This window comes from Hyperoodon ampullatus (assembly GCF_949752795.1).
Source record: "Hyperoodon ampullatus genome assembly, chromosome: X".
NCBI lineage: Eukaryota > Metazoa > Chordata > Mammalia > Artiodactyla > Ziphiidae > Hyperoodon > Hyperoodon ampullatus.
In genome coordinates this window covers 75,863,349-75,883,028 of record NC_136913.1, presented here as the reverse complement: position 1 = coordinate 75,883,028, position 19,680 = coordinate 75,863,349, and the positions used below count along the sequence as shown (strand labels likewise).

The window sequence follows — 19,680 nt, the reverse complement described above, 5'->3', positions numbered from 1 at the left end:
TTGGTGGTTTGAGGAGAGACTAGAAGGTGTGAAATAGTTGTTCTGGTAAAAGGAAAATCCAAGATATTAGAGAAAGCAAGTAGACTTACTGGGTAGTGCTGAGTATGCATTTGAGTTTTGTGAGAACTACTGGTGTTTCTCACATAAATCAAATTTCCCAAAGAGTAGAATTCCCAACTCCGTGTCAACTAGATAATTTTTAGTATTGCACACCCGTTCTGTGTCACTAGTTCCCTTGTGACCTACAAATAATAGGCTGTCTTTTGAGTACTAAAACTCAAACTTATGAGAAGGTAATATTCAGTTGTACTCTCTGGGTTTGATTTTATACCCTTTCTTCTTCCAAATATCTTTCTCTCCTGCCTTGTGTCACTGTATGGTCTCCTATGCTCACTAATTCTGTCAGTGGTTGAGAAAGAATTTGGTCCTCTTCTCCATAATTTCATATTATTTATTATACATCTTCTTGTTTTGTGTTTATACAATGAATCAAATTACTCATCTTGTCAACAAGTATTTCTAGATTCCAGCTATATGGCCAGTTATTGAACTAAAAGCTAAAGATATAAAGATGAATAAGACAGCAAAGGCAAATTCAGGGAATTTGCAATTTAGTACAGAGGCAGCTATATAAACAAAAATGACAAAGTTTATAGAATTTATATTTCTGGTCCCTCATTCAACACATCTGAGGAGACAGAAACTTATTAAAATGATGGGAGAGTAGTTATCACAGATAAAGTACTGTTTGGGAAGTCAAGGGAAACAGAAAATGTACAAAGAAAGAAAAGAAGGGGCGGAGAGAGTTTTCATTAATTAAACAAGTTTTGGTGAAGGAGTATGATTCATAACAGAGAAACTATATACAAATGCATGAGGCTTGAAATAGCAAAAATATGACTATTAAAATATGTAAGTGAAAGATCTGAAATAATTCAAATTAACTCTCATGTACACTGTTGTTTCTTCTTTCAGGCATTAAGAATATCATGCAAACTCAAGGTAGATAGTTGAGAATGTCAAAGGACAGAGAGATGAAATAAAGAAGTATATAAGGTCAGTAAAGAGCCGTAGTTGAGAACATGACTCAGGCTATTTGGCCTCTGGTGAAGTGTTATTTCAACTTTACATTGTTTACGTAGAAGTTCTACCAATCCAGTTTCTTCATTATTACTTACACTCCGTTTTTCTTAAAATCTTAACACTGGGATGGATTTTTATCAATTCTCAGATTGATAAAAATGACTGAAACTGGGTTTCCCTGGTGGCGCAGTGGTTGAGAGTCCGCCTGCCAATGCAGGGGACACGGGTTTGAGCCCTGGTCCGGGAAGATCCCACATGCCGCAGAGCAACTGGGCCCGTGAGCCACGCCTACTGAGCCTGCGCGTCTGGAGCCTGTGCTCCGCAACAAGACAGGCCGCGACAGTGAGAGGCCCGCGCAGCGCGATGAAGAGTGGCCCCCGCTTGCCACAACTAGAGAAAGCCCTCGCACAGAAACGAAGACCCAACACAGCCATAAATAAATAAATAAATAAAGCAAAACTGTCAAAAAAAGAAAATATTTTAAAAAAAAATCGTGATGAAAATTAATAGAAAAAAAAAATGACTGAAACTGAGAATCACCTCATGTTCCCTGAGACAATATTTAAAATTTTAAATTCTTACCTTTCAACACTGTTGTTATTATGAAATATTCAGTTTCTAGAATTAATATGTTTATTTGAAAAAAATCATTGACATTGTTACAAATGAATGGTTTTGAAAGCTTACAGATGGCCCACTATCTAAGCTGATAGCATAATTATCTTTCTAAATAAAAATGTAACCATGTAAGTGAAAAGCAATAGATTATTAACAATAAAGTTATGGACTTCAAAGAGTGAGATAAGTATGGATTCAAATGTTGACTTTGATACATAACTAACAGTCTTTTGCTTGCTCTGTAAGCACTGATATTTTCCAAGTCATAGGACCTGTTTTCCTCTCACCTTACACATGCTTCCTGATAATTACGTCTGCCTCATGGTTTTAGTTACCATCTATATACTGTATCCCCAGATCAAATTACTCTCCCAAGTTATAGTATCTTATACTTCTCCACTGAAAAAAATAAAATCTGTATTCATTATCATACTGAATGGCAGTACCATCTACACAGCAGCAAAAGTCAGAAACGAGACACAATCTAAGTTCCTCCCTACTTTAAAAATTCTGTTGTACTTCCTTTGAATAGGCTTTACCAATTTTTATTGCTTTTTTGTGTGTGTGTGTGTGTGAGAGGGTGGGAAGCTCAAAAACACATTTCTAAGTCTTCCATGAAAATAGGGATTTTTATTATGAATTAAGTTCACTAATTAGATTCACTCTTCTGAGATTTTGAAGGAAAATGAGGTATTGGACAACTTTCTGTGACCCTGAGGGGTTCCTTTTCACAAATAAAATTTGGAAATGTGATGCTTTCCTGTAACATTGTTCCAGATTACTTTCTCTAGTGCAGTGGGTATAAAAAATATGGTTAAATACAGCATTATTGATCTTGTTTCCTAATTATTGGGCAACAGCTTTTGGTGCCTATCATCTAGTTTTGGGGAGAGATGGTTGAAGCAGTGACTACTCCATGCATACAGCTCTAGTTTGTTCTCAAAGATAAAATTTCCTTTAATAGACCATTTCTCTGTTGTTCTTTGAGTCACTCCAAAAGCCCAGTCTAGAATATGAGCATTTAACCTTTTCCTGTTTGTAGTATTTTTTTTTCTGTTTAAAAACTTTATTTTCTATTTTCTGCACTGAATTCTAACTGATATGCTTGACACTGCAATTCCATTGATCTTATCTCCTAAGTATTTCTTCTATCCATATCCATCACTAATATTAATGCCAAAATTCATATCCTCACATGTAACCTATATTATTAAACTAGTCTCTTTACCGGTCTCTCTGCTTGTTGTCTTGCACACTTCATGTATCCAACTGTATGGCAGTTTTTAAAATTGTTTTATTATAATCTATTTTCTGCTTATAAAGAATAAAAATACATGGAGTATAAGGATAATAAAACACCTAGACTAGTATTCATCAGTCAGTTTAAGAAATAGAATATTACTACTTCTTTTGAAATTCCCTATGATTTCTCTTTTCATAGGTAAATCTTTTCTTTATACCAAAAGATAAACCCTGGTGAATTTCTTGCTTATCATTGTTCTTTAAAAAATAAAATTGCTTTTTCATTTTAGTTTTATATATACATATAAATGTATATTTTTTAAAATGTATTATTAAAATTTATATATTTTGAAGATTTATATAAATAATATTACATATTATCTCCATAAATTTCCTGAGATTCTTTTATATTTTATGAATAAAATTATAGATTTTTTATTTTCACAGCTATATGTACATAAACCTTTTAAATGAAGGTACCACAAATTATTTAACCATTCCCTTGTAAATGGATATTTTTATATGTTTTCTAGGAACCATGTCAAAGAACACAGCTAGGGATATATTTATGTCCCTGCTGTTAGATTTTATGTATAATATATGGATGAACTTTTGTTTTCGCCAAATCCATAATCAGCTAACCCATTATAATTTAGTAAATATTTAATTATTTCTCACTAAGCTGTATGCCACTTCTGTCACATAGTAAGATTTTATATATTCATGAGTCTGTTTCTGAGTTTCTTTTTAAATTATATTGGATTATCTGTCACAGTGTGGGATAATAACAATTGGCTTAATCACTGCAAGTTTATGATTGATGGTTAATAATGCATGTGCTGAGGCAGAGGGCTACCTTGACAATGGGTCCACCACAAGCTTTGAGGACAGGGCTTCCCAGAGCCTTGGGACCACAACTTCTTCCTGGCAAAGCTGTGGGCTGGATTCCACCCCAGTGGGTCAGGAAAGTGAGACCATTACCTGGTAGGTTCAGAAGGACTTCTGTCCCAGTGTGTCTTATCCACTGGACCTGGAGAGCTGAGTATCAAGCCAAAAATTATTATTCTTGACTCTTAAGGACTAATGTAATTTAGATCTAATGAAACTTTTATTTTTTTACATAAAAAGATTCTCTATATAATGTACTATCAGGGAAAAGCAAATTAAAACAATGAGAAACCACTGCACACCTATTAGAATGGCCAAAACACTGATAACAACAAGTGCAGGCGAGGATGTGGACATAAGTAGCTGATGGAAATGCAAAATGGTACAGCCACTTTGGAAGAGAATTTGGTAGTTTCTTGCAAAACGAAACGTACTTTTACCATATAATCCAGCAATTGCACAACTTATTTACTCAAAGGAGTGGAAAATTTGTCCACACAAAAACATGTGTACAGATGTTTATGGAAACTTTATTTATAATTGCAAAACTTGGAAAAAACCAAGATGTCTTTCAGTAAGTGAATGGATAAATAAACTGGCAATCTAGACAGTGGAATATTATTCAATGCTAAAAAGAAATGAGCTATCAAGCCATGATGATGTAGAGGAAACTTAAATGCATATTACTAAGTAAAATAAGGCAATCTGAAAAGGCTATAAACTGTATGATTCCAACTCTATGATTCTGGAAAAGGTAAAGCTATGGAGGCAATAAAAAGATCAGTTTTTGCCAGGGGTTGTGGGTGGGAGGATGGATAGGCAGAGAACAGAGGATACTTAGGGTAGTAAAAATATGCTATAGGGGCTTCCCTGGTGGCGCAGTAGTTGAGAGTCCGCCTGCTGATGCAGGACAAAAGGGTTCAGGCCCCAGTCTGGGAAGATCCCACATGCCATGGAGCAGCTGGGCCCATGAGCCATGGCCGCTGAGCCTGTGCATCCGGAGCCTGTGCTCCACAACGGGAGAGGCCACAACAATGAGAGGCCCATGTACCACAAAAAAAAAAAAAAAAAAAAGCTATATAATACACATAAATCACTGTGTAAGTTTAAGATATACAGCATGGTAGTTTAATCTACATATGTTTTAAAATTATTACCACTGTAAGTTCAGTTAACATCCATCATCTCATATAGATAAAATAAAAAGAAAATTTTAAAAATTCTCTTTGTAATAAGAACACTTAGGATCTACTGTCTTAACAACTTTCTTCTATATCATACAGCAGAGTTAACTATAGTCATCGTGTATATTACAGAGGAATTTTAGAGCAGTGAAAATATTCTGTATGACACCATAAGGATAGATACATGTTACCTTACACTTGTCTACATGTAGAATGTTCAATGTGAAGGATGAACTGTAATGTAATCTACAGATTTTGGGTGAAGATGATGTGTCCATCAATTGTGACAAATGTACCACTCTCATGAGGAATGTTGATAACTGTGGTGGCAATGCATGTGTGGGAGCAGGGTGTATCTGAGAAATTTCTGTACTTTTTCAATTTTGCTTGAACCTAAAAGTGTTCTAAAAGAATTGTCTTAAAAATGGCATTTGCCTTGCTATGTTTTGGAGTTGCTTGGGACCTGACTTATGATCCCTTTCTTTCTTCTAATTTCTCCATTTTGGAATAGAAATATCTACCCAATAACTGTCCTGTCATTGTAGTTTGTAAGCAGACAACTAATTTTCTGGTTTCACAGGATATAGTTGGAGATGAATTTTGCCTGCAGTTGACTTATACCTTGAGTATCCTTCATACATGATATAGATGATATTTTGATGAAATTTTGGATTTAGAATTAATGCAGGAATGAGTTAAAAATTTTTGGGATGTTGAAATAGGGCGAATATATTTTACATGTCAGAAGGATATGGATTTTGCAGGGTGAGTAGGTGAATTGTTATAGGTTGAATTTTGTACCCCCCAAATTATATATTAAAGTCCTAACTCTTAGTGTCTCATAATATGACGTTATTTTTGGAGATAATATCTTTGCAGAAGGAATCAAGTTAAAATGAGGTCATTTTAAAATGAGGTCTTAATCAAATACACCTGGCATCTTTACAAAAAGGGGAGATTTGAGCACAGAGGCACATACAGAGGAAAGGCAATGTGAGCATGTAGGGAGAAGACAGCCATCTACAATCTAAGGAGAAAGGCCTGGAAGAGCTCCTTCTCTCACAGCCCTCAGAAGGAACCAACATCACTGACATTTGATTTTAGACTTCTAGCTTCCAGAACTGTGAGACAATGAATTTATGTTTTATAAGCCACAGAGTTTGTGACTCTTTGTTATGGCAGCCCTAGCAAACTGATGTATCGTGCAATACTCCTCAGCAATAAAATGAATAAATATTGTTACATCCAACAACGTGGATGAATCTCCAGTAAATTATACTAAGTGAAAAAAGTACCAATCCCAAAGGTTACCTATTGCCTGATTCCACTTAAAAAACAATTTTAAGGGCTTCCCTGGTGGCACAGTGCCTGAAAGTCCGCCTGCCGATGCAGGGGACACGGGCTCGTGCCCCAGTCCGGGAAGATCCCACATGCCGCGGAGCAGCTGGGCCCGTGAGCCATGGCCGCTAAGCCGGAGCTCCCGGAGCCTGTGCTCCGTAATGGGAGAGACCACAACAGTGAGAGGCCCGTGTAACAAAAACAACAACAAAAAAACAATTTTAAGATGCCAAATTTTTAGGAATGTAGGACAGAGTAGTTGTTGCCAAAGTTTTGCAATTGGGGCTGTACAGGTAGGAGGTATGTGTGTATATAAAAGGGATCATGAGGGAGCCTTATGCTGATGGAACTCTTTTGACTGCGGTGGTGGATATATAAACCTACGTACTCATGTGATAATTGTGTAGAATTAAATTCACACGCAGACATACACAAATACAAATAAAACAAAAACATCTAAATAAGATAGGTATATTGTATGAATGTGAATTCCCTAGTTGTGATGTGGTGCTATAGGTTTTCAAGATGTTATCACTGTGGGGAACTGGGTACAGCAAATACAGGATCTCTCCATGTTATTTCTTACAACTGCACACAAATCTATAATTATCTCAATAAAATGTTCAATTAAAAAAAGAAATGATTATTGATCATACAACTATATAGAATTATTTCAAAAGCATTATGCTAAGAGCAAAAATCTTGAAAAATGAGTCTAAGAATTGTAAGATTCCATTATATGAAGTTCTAGTAAAGGCAAAACAATAACAGCAGAAACATAAGTCATTGCTTTGTACCAGCGATGTGGAGGAAGGAAAGGTTCTTTGTCTTGATTTTAGTAATTTTGAACTCATATATTTTTCAAAACTTATTGAATTATATGTTTAAAATAATGTTTATTGCATATAAATTATACCTCATTACACCTAAATAAAGTAATTAATAACTTAGAATGATCTAAATGCCAATTAAAAATAAACTGCCTATTGAAATCATGATATTGTCCATTTGGAATGGATTATTTACATTTAAACATATATACCCTCCCCTTAAAAACTACAACCCACACTATTTAAAATCCTTTTATTTGATATATTAATGAATATAATTACTAAAGTGTTTTCCTTGTTTTATAATAACTGAACATTTATAAAAGCATGTGTGTAACCTGTTGCCTTTAAAAAATGTAATACTTGTAAAAATTTACTCCCAACTAAGATGATCTTTTGCATTGGTTTTGTGAGTGTGTGGTTTGGAGTGGGTGTACATTATTATCTAACTTTTCTTAATCACCAGGATGTTTTCTTGATTCCATAATCTCCTTCATTTTAATTTTTAAGGATACATTTTATTTTTCTCTCTTGTATTTCAAAGGTTTTATATTGACTAATATGTTATGGTGCATTAAGAACCCATGCTATAACTTTTTGAAGAGTTATGAAACACTCACCGTGTATTTAGCAAATTCCTTTTGGCGCATGCTAGTGTTTTAAAAAAGAAAAAGTACACAAAAACGTACTGTTTTCTGGTATGCTTCAGTTATTCAGCAGGGGCACAAAAGCTCAAAGGTGATCACAGGAAGTTAGAAATTCATAGAGTTCCTAAGAGGGAGCAAGACATGGTTTGAATTAATGCACATACTATTGATTAAAAAGAGTAGATTTTCTCATTTGAGAGAATAGAATTAAAGGGTGAGGTTGTTTGGACAAGAAAACCTCATTGGACCTTCCAGTACATGTGTCAATCTCTGTTTTAAAAATTGTCTGTGTGAAAAGGAAATAATCATATTTTCTGAATTTGCTTCTTACTGCATTAAAATAATGTAGGTATGGTGATCTTTAATAGTCATATTTTAATCTTTGGTCTATCATTAAATAATGTATTACCTCTTCTAATCTATAACTTCTAAGAGTAAGAGCATGTAAACCTGAATTAAAATGTTTACCACGCTAAAACGGGTTGTTCCATTCATGACTGTATGTGGACAGGCTTAAATTTCCAACTATATAGATAGTTTAGCCAGTACTTTTTGAACACTTTCCTCTTAAATTGTCTAGGCTAAATTTTCTTCAAAAAAAAATCAATAGTCATAGAGATATAGAGACTTACTAGTCACAAAATATCCACTGATAAAATAGTTTATGTGTAATGCTTCCCTTTGCATTGTATTATACTATCTGAGAGAACAAAAAGGTGTTGTTGAAAATGTACCTAAAAATGTCACAGAGCATTTCAGGCAGCTTTGATCTTGTAGCACTATTATCCAAGTATGAGGTTTCCTATTATTACTATAGCAGGCATAAATAACTCAAACTCTCTCTTCTATGCTTCAGTCTGTAACTGACAGTTAATTTATAAATGTGTTCCTTTTGCCAGAACCTGTTATTAGCTTCTGCTTGCTTCAAAGGGGCTGTGAATAGAGGTAAGCAGATAGATTATTTGCAAAACATTACAATCTCCTGCTTTCAGAGAGACTTTTATATTATCTTCCACTCTATCTAATGTCTAATGTCTGAACTATTATTAAAAACATATTTTTAGCTTCTGAGAGCAACTTTTAATTCCCTGATTGTTCCTTTTTAAAGCAAATTGTTCTTCTCTTGTATAAAGTCTTCTTGGATGAGTAGACTGAGAACTAAAAAAATTATAAATGTCAGAATATTGAAGGTTTTTATTTTTTATTTTTTTATTTTTTTTAGTATTCATGGAAGGTCAATTACCACAATACCTGTCCTAGATTTCCTAAGAGAATAATTCCATTTACTTAGGAATAAAAATGATAAAATCTGTACAAAATCTATATAAGGTGAACTATCAAACTTTTTTGAACTACATAAAAGAAGACAACTAAATGGAAATAATTTTTCTGGATTGAGGGATTAACTATACTCAATGTGTCAATTCTCGATTCTGCCATGTTTTTGAATAAAATTTAATAAGCCAATTTAAAAATATATTCTGAAGAGGAAATCACAATACTAGCCAAGAAAATTAAGAAGGAAAACAATTAGAGAGATTCATGTGTGAATTAGTGTCTCATTGTGGTTTTGATTGTCAATTCTCTAATAAGTAAAGTTAATCGTATTTTCATAAATTCGTTGGATATTGGATTTTCCACTTCTTTGAAGTTTCTACTTATTTGACTATACAGATTTCCAGGATTATATATTTATTTATTTTATTATATTATATATTGCTCTCATCCTTATGGCTTTTATAAATGTTTATTTATTTATTTATTCATTTTCATTTTAGTCATCCATTTTATACACATCAATGTATACATGTCAATCCCAATCTCCCAATTCATCACACCACAAACACCACCCCCCACTGCATTCCCACTTTGGTGTCCATACATTTATTTCTCCACTTCTGTGTCTCAATTTCTTCTCTGCAAAGACGTTCTTCTGTACCATTTTTCTAGATTCCACACATATGCATTAATATATGATATTTGTTTTTATCTTTCTGATTTACTTCACTCTGTATGACAGTTTCTACATGCATCCACGTCTCTACAAATGACCCAATTTTGTTCCTTTTTATGGTTGATTAATATTCCACTGTATATATATACCACATTTTCTTTTTCTTTTGTATCTTTATTGGAGTATAATTGCTTTACAATGGTATGTAAGTTTCTGCTTTATAAAAAAGTGAATCAGTTATACACATACATATGTTCCCATATCTCTTCCATCTTGTGTCTAACTCCCTCCCACCCTCCCTATCCCACCCCTCTATGTGGTCACAAACCACCGAGCTGATCTCCCTGTGCTATGCGGCTGCTTCCCACTAGCTATCTAATTTACGTTTGGTTGTGTATATATGTACATACCACTCTCTCTCTTTGCCATGGCTTACCCTTCCCCCTCCCCATATCTTCAAGTCCATTCTCTAGTAGGACTGTGTCTATCTTCCCATCTTATCCCTAGGTTCTTCATGACCTATTTTTTTCTTAGATTCAATAGATATGTGTTAGCATGCGGTATTTATTTTTTTCTCTTTCTGACTTACTTCACTCTGTATGACAGACTAGGTCCATCCACTTCACTACAAATAACTCAATTTTGTTTCTTTTTATGACTCAGTAATATTCCATTGTATATATGTGCCACATCTTCTTTATCCATTCATCTGTTGATGGACACTTAGGTGGCTTGCATGTCCTGGCTATTGTAAAGAGAACTGCAATGACCATTTTGGTCCATTACTCTTTTTGAATTATGATTGTCTCAGGGTATATGCCCAGTAGTGGGATTGCTGGGTCATATGGTAATTTTATTTTTAGTTTTTTTAAGGAACCTCCATACTGTTCTTCATAGTTGCTGTATCAATCTACATTCCCACCAACAGTGCAAGAGGGTTCCATTTTCCCCACACCCTCTCTAGCATTTATTGTTTCTAAATTTTTTGATGATGGCCATTCTGACTGGTGTGAGATGATATCTCATTGTAGTTTTTATTTGCATTTTTTTAATGATTAATGACGTTGAACATTATTTCATGTGTTTGTTGGCAGTCTGTATATCTTCTTTGGAGAAATGTCTATTTAGGTCTTCTGCCCATTTTTGGATTGGGTTGTTTGTTTTTTTTTGTTATTGAACTGCATAAGCTGCTTGTAGATTTGGAGATTAATCCTTTGTCAGTTGCTTCATTTGCAAATATTTACTCCCATTCTGAGGGTTGTCTTTTGGTCTAGTTTGTGTTTTCCTTTGCTGTTCCAAAGCTTTTAAGTTTCATTAGGTCCCATTTGTTTATTTTTGTTTTTATTTCCATTTCTCTAGGAGGTGGGTCAAAAAGAATCTTACTGTGATTTATGTCATAGAGTGTTCTGCCTATGTTTTCCTCTAAGAGTTTGATAGTTTCTGGCCTTACATTTAGGTCTTTAATCCATTTTGATATTATTTTTGTGTTTGGTGTTAGGAAGTGTTCTAATTTCATACTTTTACATGTACCTGTCCAGTTTTCCCAGCATCACTTATTGAAGAGGCTGTCTTTTCTCCACTGTATATTCTTGCCTCCTTTATCAAAGATAAGGTGAGTGGCTTCCCTGGTGGCGCAGTGGTTGGGAGCCACCTGCTGATGCAGGGGACATGGGTTCGTGCCCCGGTCCGGGAAGATCCCACGTGCCACAGAGCGGCTGGACCCGTGAGCCATGGCCGTTGAGCCTGTGCGTCCAGAGCCCATGCTCTGCAACGGGAGAGGCCACAACAGCACGAGGCCCACATACAGCAAAAAAAAAAAAAAAAAAAAAAAAAAAAAGATAAGGTGACCATATGTGCGTGGGTTTATCTCTGGGTTTTCTATCCTTTTCGATTGATCTATATTTCTGTTTTTGTGCCAGTAGCATACTGTCTTGATTACTGAAGCTTTGTATTATGGTCTGACGTCAGGAAGCGTGATTCCTCCAGCTCCATTTTTCATTCTCAAGATTGCTTTGGCTATTTGGGGTCTTTTGTGTTTCCATTCAAATTGTGAATTTTTTTTTCTAGTTCTGTGAAAAATGTCAGTGGTGGTTTGAAAGGGATTGCATTGAATCAGTAGATTGCTTTGGGTAGTAGTAGTCATTTTCACAATGTTGATACTTCCAATCCAGGAACATGGTATATCTCTCCATTTATTTGTATCATGTTTAATTTCATACATCAGGGTGTTATAATTTTCTGCTTAAAGGTCTTTTGTCTCCTTAGGTAGATTTATGCATAGGTATTTTATTCTTTTTCTTTCAATGGTAAATGGGAGTGTTCTCTTAAGTTCACTTTCAGATTTTTCATCATTAGTATATAGGAATGCCAGAGATTTCTGTGCAATAATTATGTATTCTGCTACTTTACCAAATTCACTGATTAGCTCTAGTAGTTTTCTCGTAACATCTTTAGGATCCTCTATATATAGTATCATGTCATCTGCAAGTAGTGACAGCTTTACTTCTTCTTTTCCTATTTGGATTCATTTTATTTCCTTTTCTTCTCTGATTGCTGTAGCTAAAACTTCCAAATCTATGTTGAATAAGAGTGGTGAGAGTGGGCAACCTTGTCTTGTTCCTGATCTTAGTGGCAATGGTTTCAGTTTTTCACCATTGAGGATGATGTTGGTTGTGGGTTCGTCATATATGGCCTTTATGATGTTGAGGAAAATTCCCTTTATGCCTACTTTCTCTGGGTTTTTATCATAAATGGGTGTTAAATTTTGTTGAAAGGTTTCTCTGCATCTATTGACCAGATCATATGTATTTATTTATTTATTTATTTATTTTTGAAGTATGCGGGACTCTCACTGCTGTGGCCCCTCCCGTTGCGGAGCACAGTCTCCGGACGCGCAGGCTCAGTGGCCATGACTCACGGGTCCAGCCGCTCTGCGGCATGTGGGATCTTCCTGGACCAGGGTACAAACCCGTGACTCCTGCATCGGCAGGTGGACTCTCAAACACTGCACCACCAGGGAAGTCCGATCATATGGTTTTTCTTCTTCATTTTGTTAATATGGTGTATCACATTGATTGATTTGCCTATATTGAAGAATCCTTGCATTCCTGGAATAAACTGCACTTGATTATGGTGTATGATCCTTTTAATGTGCTGTTGGATTCTGTTTGCTAGTATTTTGTTGAGGAGTTTTGCATCTATGTTCATCAGTGATATTGGCCTGTATTTGTCTTTCTTTGTGTCGTCATTGTCTGGTTTTGTTATCAGGATGACGGTGGCCTCATAGAATGAGTTTGGGAGTGTTCTTCCCTCTTCTATATTTCGGAAGAATTTGAGAAGGATAGGTGTTAGCTCTTCTAAATGTTTGATAGAATTCGCCTGTGAAGCCATCTGGTCCTGTGCTTTTTTTTTTTTTTTTTTTTTTTTTGAAGATTTTTAATCACAGCTTTACTTTCTGTGCTTGTGATTGGTCTGCTCATATTTTCTATTTCTTCCTGGTTCATTCTCAGCAGGTTGTGCATTTCATATAATTTGTCCATTTCTTCCAGGTTGTCCATTTTATTGGCATAGAGTTGCTTGTAGTAATCTCTCATGATCTTTTGTATTTGTGCAGTGTCAGTTGTTACTTCTCCTTTTTCATTTCTAATTCTATTGATTTGTGTCTTCTCCCTTTTTTTTTTTTTTGATGAGTCTGGCTCATGGTTTATCATTTTTTTTATCTACTCAAAAAAACAACTTTTAGTTTTATTGATCTTTGCTATCATTTCCTTCATTTCTTTTTCATTTATTTCTTATCTGATCTTTATGATTTCTTTCCTTCTGCTAACTTTTAGGGTTTTTTTTGTTGTTGTTGTTGTTTTTCCTCTAATTGCTTTAGGTGCAAGGTTAGGTTGTTTATTTGAGATGTTTCCCGTTTCTTAAGGCAGGATTGTTTTGCTATAAACTTCCCCCTTAAAACTGCTTCTGCTGCATCCCATATGTTTTGCGTTCTCGTGTTTCCATTGTCATTTGTTTCTAGGTATTTTTTCATTTTGTGTTTGATTTCTTCAGTGATCTCTTGGTTATTAAGTAGTGTATTGTTGAGCCTCCATGTGTTTGTATTTTTTACAGATCTTTTCCTGTAATTGATGTCTAGTCTCATAGCATTGTGGTCGGAAAAGATACTTGATACAATTTCAATTTTCTTAAATTTACCAAGGCTTGATTTGTGACCCAAGATATGATCTATCCTGGAGAATGTTCCATGAGCACTTGAGAAACTTGTGTATTCTGTTGTTTTTGGATGGAATGTCCTATAAATATCAATTAATTCCATCTTGTTTAATGTATCATTTAAATCTTGTGTTTCCTCATTTATTTTCATTTTGGATGATATATCTATTGGTGAAAGTGTGGTGTTAAAGTCCCGTAGCATGATTGTTTTAATGTCAATTTCTGCTTTTATGGTTGTTAGTATTTGCTTTATGTATTGAGGTGCTCCTAGGTTGGGTGCATAAATATTTACAATTGTTATATCTTCTTCTTGGATCGATCCCTTTATCATTATGTAGTGTCCTTCTTTGTCTCTTGTAATAGTATTTATTTTAAAGTCTATTTGGTCTGATGTGACAATTGCTACTCCAGCTCTCTTCTGATTTCCATTTGCATGAAATACCTTTTTCTGTCCCCTCACTTTCAGTCTGTGTGTGTCCCTAGGTCTGAAGTGTATCTCTTTTTGACAGCAGATATATAGGTCTTGTTTTTGTATCCATTCAGCCAGTCTGTGTCTTTTGGTGAGAGCATTTCATCCATTTACATTTAAGGTAATTATTGATAGGTATGTTCCTATTCCCATTTTCTTAATTGGTTTGGGTTTGTTATTGTAGGTCTTTTCCTTCTTTTGTGTTTCTTGCCTAGAGAAGTTCCTTTTGCATTTGTTGTAAAGCTGGTTTGCTGGTGCTGAATTCTCTTAGCTTTTGCTTTTCTGTAAATGTTTTAATGTCTCCATCAAATCTGAATGAGATCCTTGCTGTGTAGAGTAATGTTGGTTGTAGGTTTTTCTCTTTTATCACTTTAAATATGTCCTGCCTCTCCCTTCTTGCTTGCAGAGTTTCTGCTGAAAGATCAGCTGTTAACCTTATGGGGATTCCCTTGTGTGTTTTTAGTTGTTTTTCTCTTGTTGCTTTTAGTATATCTTCTTTGTATTTAATTTTTGATAGTTTGAATAATATGTGTCTTGGCACGTTTATCCTCAGATTTATCCTGTGTGGGACTCTTTGTGATTCCTGGACTTGATTAACTATTTCCTTTCCAATATTTGGGAAGTTTTCAACTGCAATCTGTTCAAATATTTTCTCCATCCCTTTCTTTTTCTCTTCTTCTGAGACACCTATTATATGAATGTTGGTGTGTTTAATGTTGCCCCAGAGGTCTCTGAGACTGTCCTAAGTTCTTTTCATTTTTTTCATTTTTTAAAATTTGCTCTTCAGTAGTTTTTTCCACTATTTTATCTTCCAGGTCACTTCTCCGTTTTTCTGACTCAGTTATTCTGCTATTGATCCCTTCTGGAGTATGTTTAATTTCATTTATTGTGTTGTTCATCATTGCTTGCTTCCTGTTTAGTTCTTCTAGGTCCTTGTTAAATGTTTCTTGTATTTTCTCTCTTCTATTTCCAAGATTTTGGATCTTCTTTACTATCATTATTCTGAATTCCTTTTTAAGTTAGTCTGCCTATTTTCTCTTCATTTGTTAGGTCTGGTGGATTTTTACCTTGCTCCTTCATGTGCTGTGTGTTTTTCTGTCTTCTCATTTTGTTTATCTTACTGTGTTTTGGGTCTCCTTTTCGCAGGCTGCAGGTTCGTGGTTCCCATTGTTTTTGGTGCCTGTCTTCAGTGGCTAAGTTTTGTTCAGTGGATTGTGTAGGCTTCCTGGTGGAGGGTACTAGTTCTGGTGGATGAGGCTGGATCTTGTCTTTCTGGTGGGCAGGTCCACATCTGGTGGCGTGTTTTGGGGTGCCTGTGCCCTTATTATTATTTTCTGCAGACTCTCTGCTAATGGATGGGGCTGTGTTCCTGTCTTGCTAGTTTTTTGGCATACTGTGTTCAGCATTGTAGCTTGCTGGTCATTGTGTGAAGCTGGATCTTGGAGTTGAGATGGAGGTCTCTGGGAGATTTTTGCCATTTGATATTATGTGGAGCTGGGCAGGCTCTTGTTGACCAGTGTCCTGAAGTCGGCTGTCCCACCTCAGATGCACAGCACTGACTCCTGGCTGGAGCACCTAGATCCTTTCATCCACACGGCTCAGAATAAAAGTGAGAAAAATTAGAAAGAAATAAAGAAAGAGGATAAAATCAAATCAAAGAAAGTAAGATAAAATAAAATAACTTTATTAAAATAAAAAATAATTGTTATGAAAAAAATTTTTAAAGTAAAAGAAAAAAAAGAATAAAAAAGAAATGGATGGACAGAATCCTGGGATAAATGGTGAAATCAAAGCTATACAGACAAAATCTCACACAGAAGCATATGCATACTCTCACAAAAAGAGTAAAAGGGGGAAAATAATATATCTTGCTCCCACAGTCCACCTCCTCAATTTAGGATGATTCATTGTCTATTCAAGTATTTCACAGATGCAGGTACATCAAGTTGATTATGAAGATTTAATTCACTGCTTCTCAGGCTGCTGGGAGAGATTTCCCTTTCTCTTCTTTGTTCCCACAGCTCCCGGGCTTCAGCTTTGGATTTGGACCCATGTCTGTGTGTAGGTCTCCTGAGGGCATCTGCTCTTCTGGGGCGGGGTTAAAGGAGCAGCTGATTCCTGTGCTCTGGCTCACTCAGGCCAGGGTGAGGCAGGGCTACGGATGCAGGGCAAGCCTGCCACGGCTGAGGCCAGCATGACATTACACCAGCCTGAGGAGTGCCATGAATTCTCCCATTGAAGTTGTCCCTGGGTCACAGGACCCCGGCAGTGGCGGGCTGTACAGGCTCCCAGGAAGGGAGGTGTGGAAAGTGACCTGTGCTCACACACAGGCTTCTTGGTTGTGGCAGCAGTAGCCTTAGTGTCTCATGCCCGTCTCTGGGGTCTGTGCTGTTAGCTGCGGCTTGCTCCTGTCTCTTGAGCTCCTTTAAGCAGCACTCTTAATCCCCTCTCCTCTCACACCAGGAAACAAAGAGGGAAGAAAAAGTCTCTTACAACTTCAGCAGGTCCAGACTTTTTCCCAGACACCCTCCCAGCTAGGCGTGGTGCACTAGCCCCCTTCAGGCTGTGTTCATGCCACCAACCCCAGTCATTTCCCTGCTCACCGACCAAAGCCCGAGCCTCAGCTCCCAGCCCCCGCCCACCTTGGCGGTTGAGCAGACAATATTCTCAGGCTGGTGAGTGCTGTTCGGCACCAATCCTCTGTGCATGAATCTCTCCGCTTAGCCCTCTGCACCCCTGTTGCTGCTCTCTCCTCCATGGCTCCGAAGGTCCCCGCTCCACCACCCACACTCTCTGCCCACAAAGGGGCTTCCTATTGTGTGGAAACCTTTCCCCCTTCATGGCTCCCTCCCACTGGTGAAGGTCTTGTGTCTATTCTTTTGTCTCTGTTTTCTCTTTTGCCCTACATACCCAGGTACGTGGAGAGTTTCTTGCCTTTTGGGAGGTGTGAGGTCTTCTGCCAGCATTCATTAAGTGTTCTATAGGAGCATTTCCACGTGTAGATATATTCCTGATGTATCTGTGAGGAGGAAGTTGATCTCTGCATCTTACTCTTCCGCCATCTTCTCCTGGTCCCCACATCTTATATATCTATTCATCTGTCAGTGGGCACTTAGGTTGCTTCCATGACCTGGCTATTGTATATAGTGCTGCAATGAACATTGGGGTGCATGTGTCTTTTTGAATTATGGTTTTGTCTGGGTATATGCCCAGTAGTGAGATTGCTGGGTCATATGGTAATTCTATTTTTAGTTCTTTAAGCAACCTCCATACTGTTCTCCATAGTGGCTGTATCAATTTACATTCCCACCAACAATGCAAGAGGGTTCCCTTTTTCTCCACACCCTCTCCAGTATTTGTTGTTTGTAGATTTCCTGATGATTCCCATTCTATCTGATGTGAGGTGATACCTCATTGTAGTTTTGATTTTCATTTCTCTAATAATTAGTGATATTGAGCAGCTTTTCATGTGCTTCTTGGCCATCTGTGTATCTTCTTTGGAGAAATGTCTATTTAGGTCATCTACCCATTTTTTTGATTGGGGTGTTTGCTTTTTTTATATTGACCTGCATGAGCTGTTTATATATATTGGAGATTAATCCTTTGTCTGATGATTTATTTGCAAATATTTTCTCTGATTCTGAGGGTTGTCTTTTCGTCTTGTTTATGGTTTCCTTTGCTGTGCAAAAGCTTTTAAGTTTCATTAGGTCCCATTTGTTTATTTTTGTTTTTATTTCCATTACTCTAGGAGGTGGATCAAAAAATACCTTGCTGTGATTTATGTCAAAGTGTGTTGTTCCTATGTTCTCCTCTAAAAGTTTTTAGTGTCTGGTCTTACCCTTACGTCTCTAATCCATTTTCAGTTAATTTTTGTGTATGGTGTTGAGGAATGTTCTAATTTTATTGTTTTACATGTAGCTGTCCAGGTTTTCCAGCACAACTTATTGAAGGGAATGTCCTTTCTACCTTCTATATCCTTGCCTCCTTTGTCATAGAATAGTTGACCATAGGTGTGTGGGATTATCTCTGGGTTTTCTTTCATGTTCCATTGATCTATATTTCTGTTTTTATGCCAGTACTTTATTGTCTGGATTACTGTAGCTTGTAGTATAATCTGAAGATAAGGAGTCTTATTCCTCCAGCTCCGGATTTTTTTCTCAAGACTGCTTTGGCTATTTTGGGTTTTTGTGTCTCCATACAAATTTTAAGATTTTTTTGGTCTAGTTCCGTAAAAAATGCCATTGGTAATTTGATAGGGATTGCATTGAATCTGTAGATTGCTTTGGGTAGTATAGTCATTTTCACAATACTGTTTCTTCCAATCCAAAAATATGTTATATCTCTGCATCTGTTTGTATCATCTTCAATTTCTTTCATCAGTGTCTTATAGTTTTCTTCCTACAGGTTTTTTGTCTCCCTAAATAGGTTTATTCCTAGGTATTTTATTCTTTTTGTTACAATGGTAAATGGGAATGCTTCCTTAATTTCTGTTTCAGATTTTTCATCATTAGTGTATAAAAATGCAAGAGATTTCTGTGCATTAATTTTGTATCCTGCAACTTTGCCAAATTCATTGATTAGCTCCAGTAATTTTCTGGTGGCCTTTTTAGGGTTCTCTATGTATAGTATGTCATCTGCAAACAGTGACAGTTTTACTTCTCCTTTTCCAAACTGTATTCTTTTATTTCTTTTTCTTCTCTGATTGCTGTGGCTAGGACTTCCAAAACTATGTAGAAGAATAGTGGTGAGGGTGGACATCCTTTTCTTGTTCCTGATCTTAGACAAAATGCTTTCAATTTTTCACCATTGAGAAGATGTTTGCTGTGGGTGTGTTATATATGGCTTTTATTATGTTGAAGAAGGTTCCCTTTATGTCCATTTTCTGGAGAGTTTTTTTTTTTTAATCATAAATGGGTGTTGAATTTTGTCAAGAGCTTTACCTGCAGCTATTGAGATGATCATATGCTTTTTCTTCTTCAGTTTGTTAATATGGTGTATAACATTGATTGATTTGTGTATATTGAAGAATCCTTGCATCTCTTGGATAAAATGCACTTGATCATGTTGTATGATCCTTTTAATGTGTTGTTGGATTCTGTTTGCTAGTATTTTGTTCAGGATTTTTGCATCTATGTTCATCAGTGATATTGGTCTACAATTTTCTTTTTTTTTTTTTTGTAGTATCTTTGTCTGGTTTTGCTATCAGAGTGATGGT

General features: G+C 36.2%; 1 pseudogene across 1 annotated transcript in view; it reads right to left on the bottom strand.

The window, feature by feature from the left end:
• Positions 1 to 17,223, bottom strand: part of LOC307069736 (C-terminal-binding protein 2-like) — a 194,649-nt pseudogene extending 177,426 nt beyond the window's left edge. The window contains exon 1 of the transcript in view: positions 17,108 to 17,223. The product of the transcript in view is annotated as a C-terminal-binding protein 2-like (transcript). The remainder of the gene's footprint in view (positions 1 to 17,107) is intronic.
• Positions 17,224 to 19,680: the final 2,457 nt, after the last annotated feature.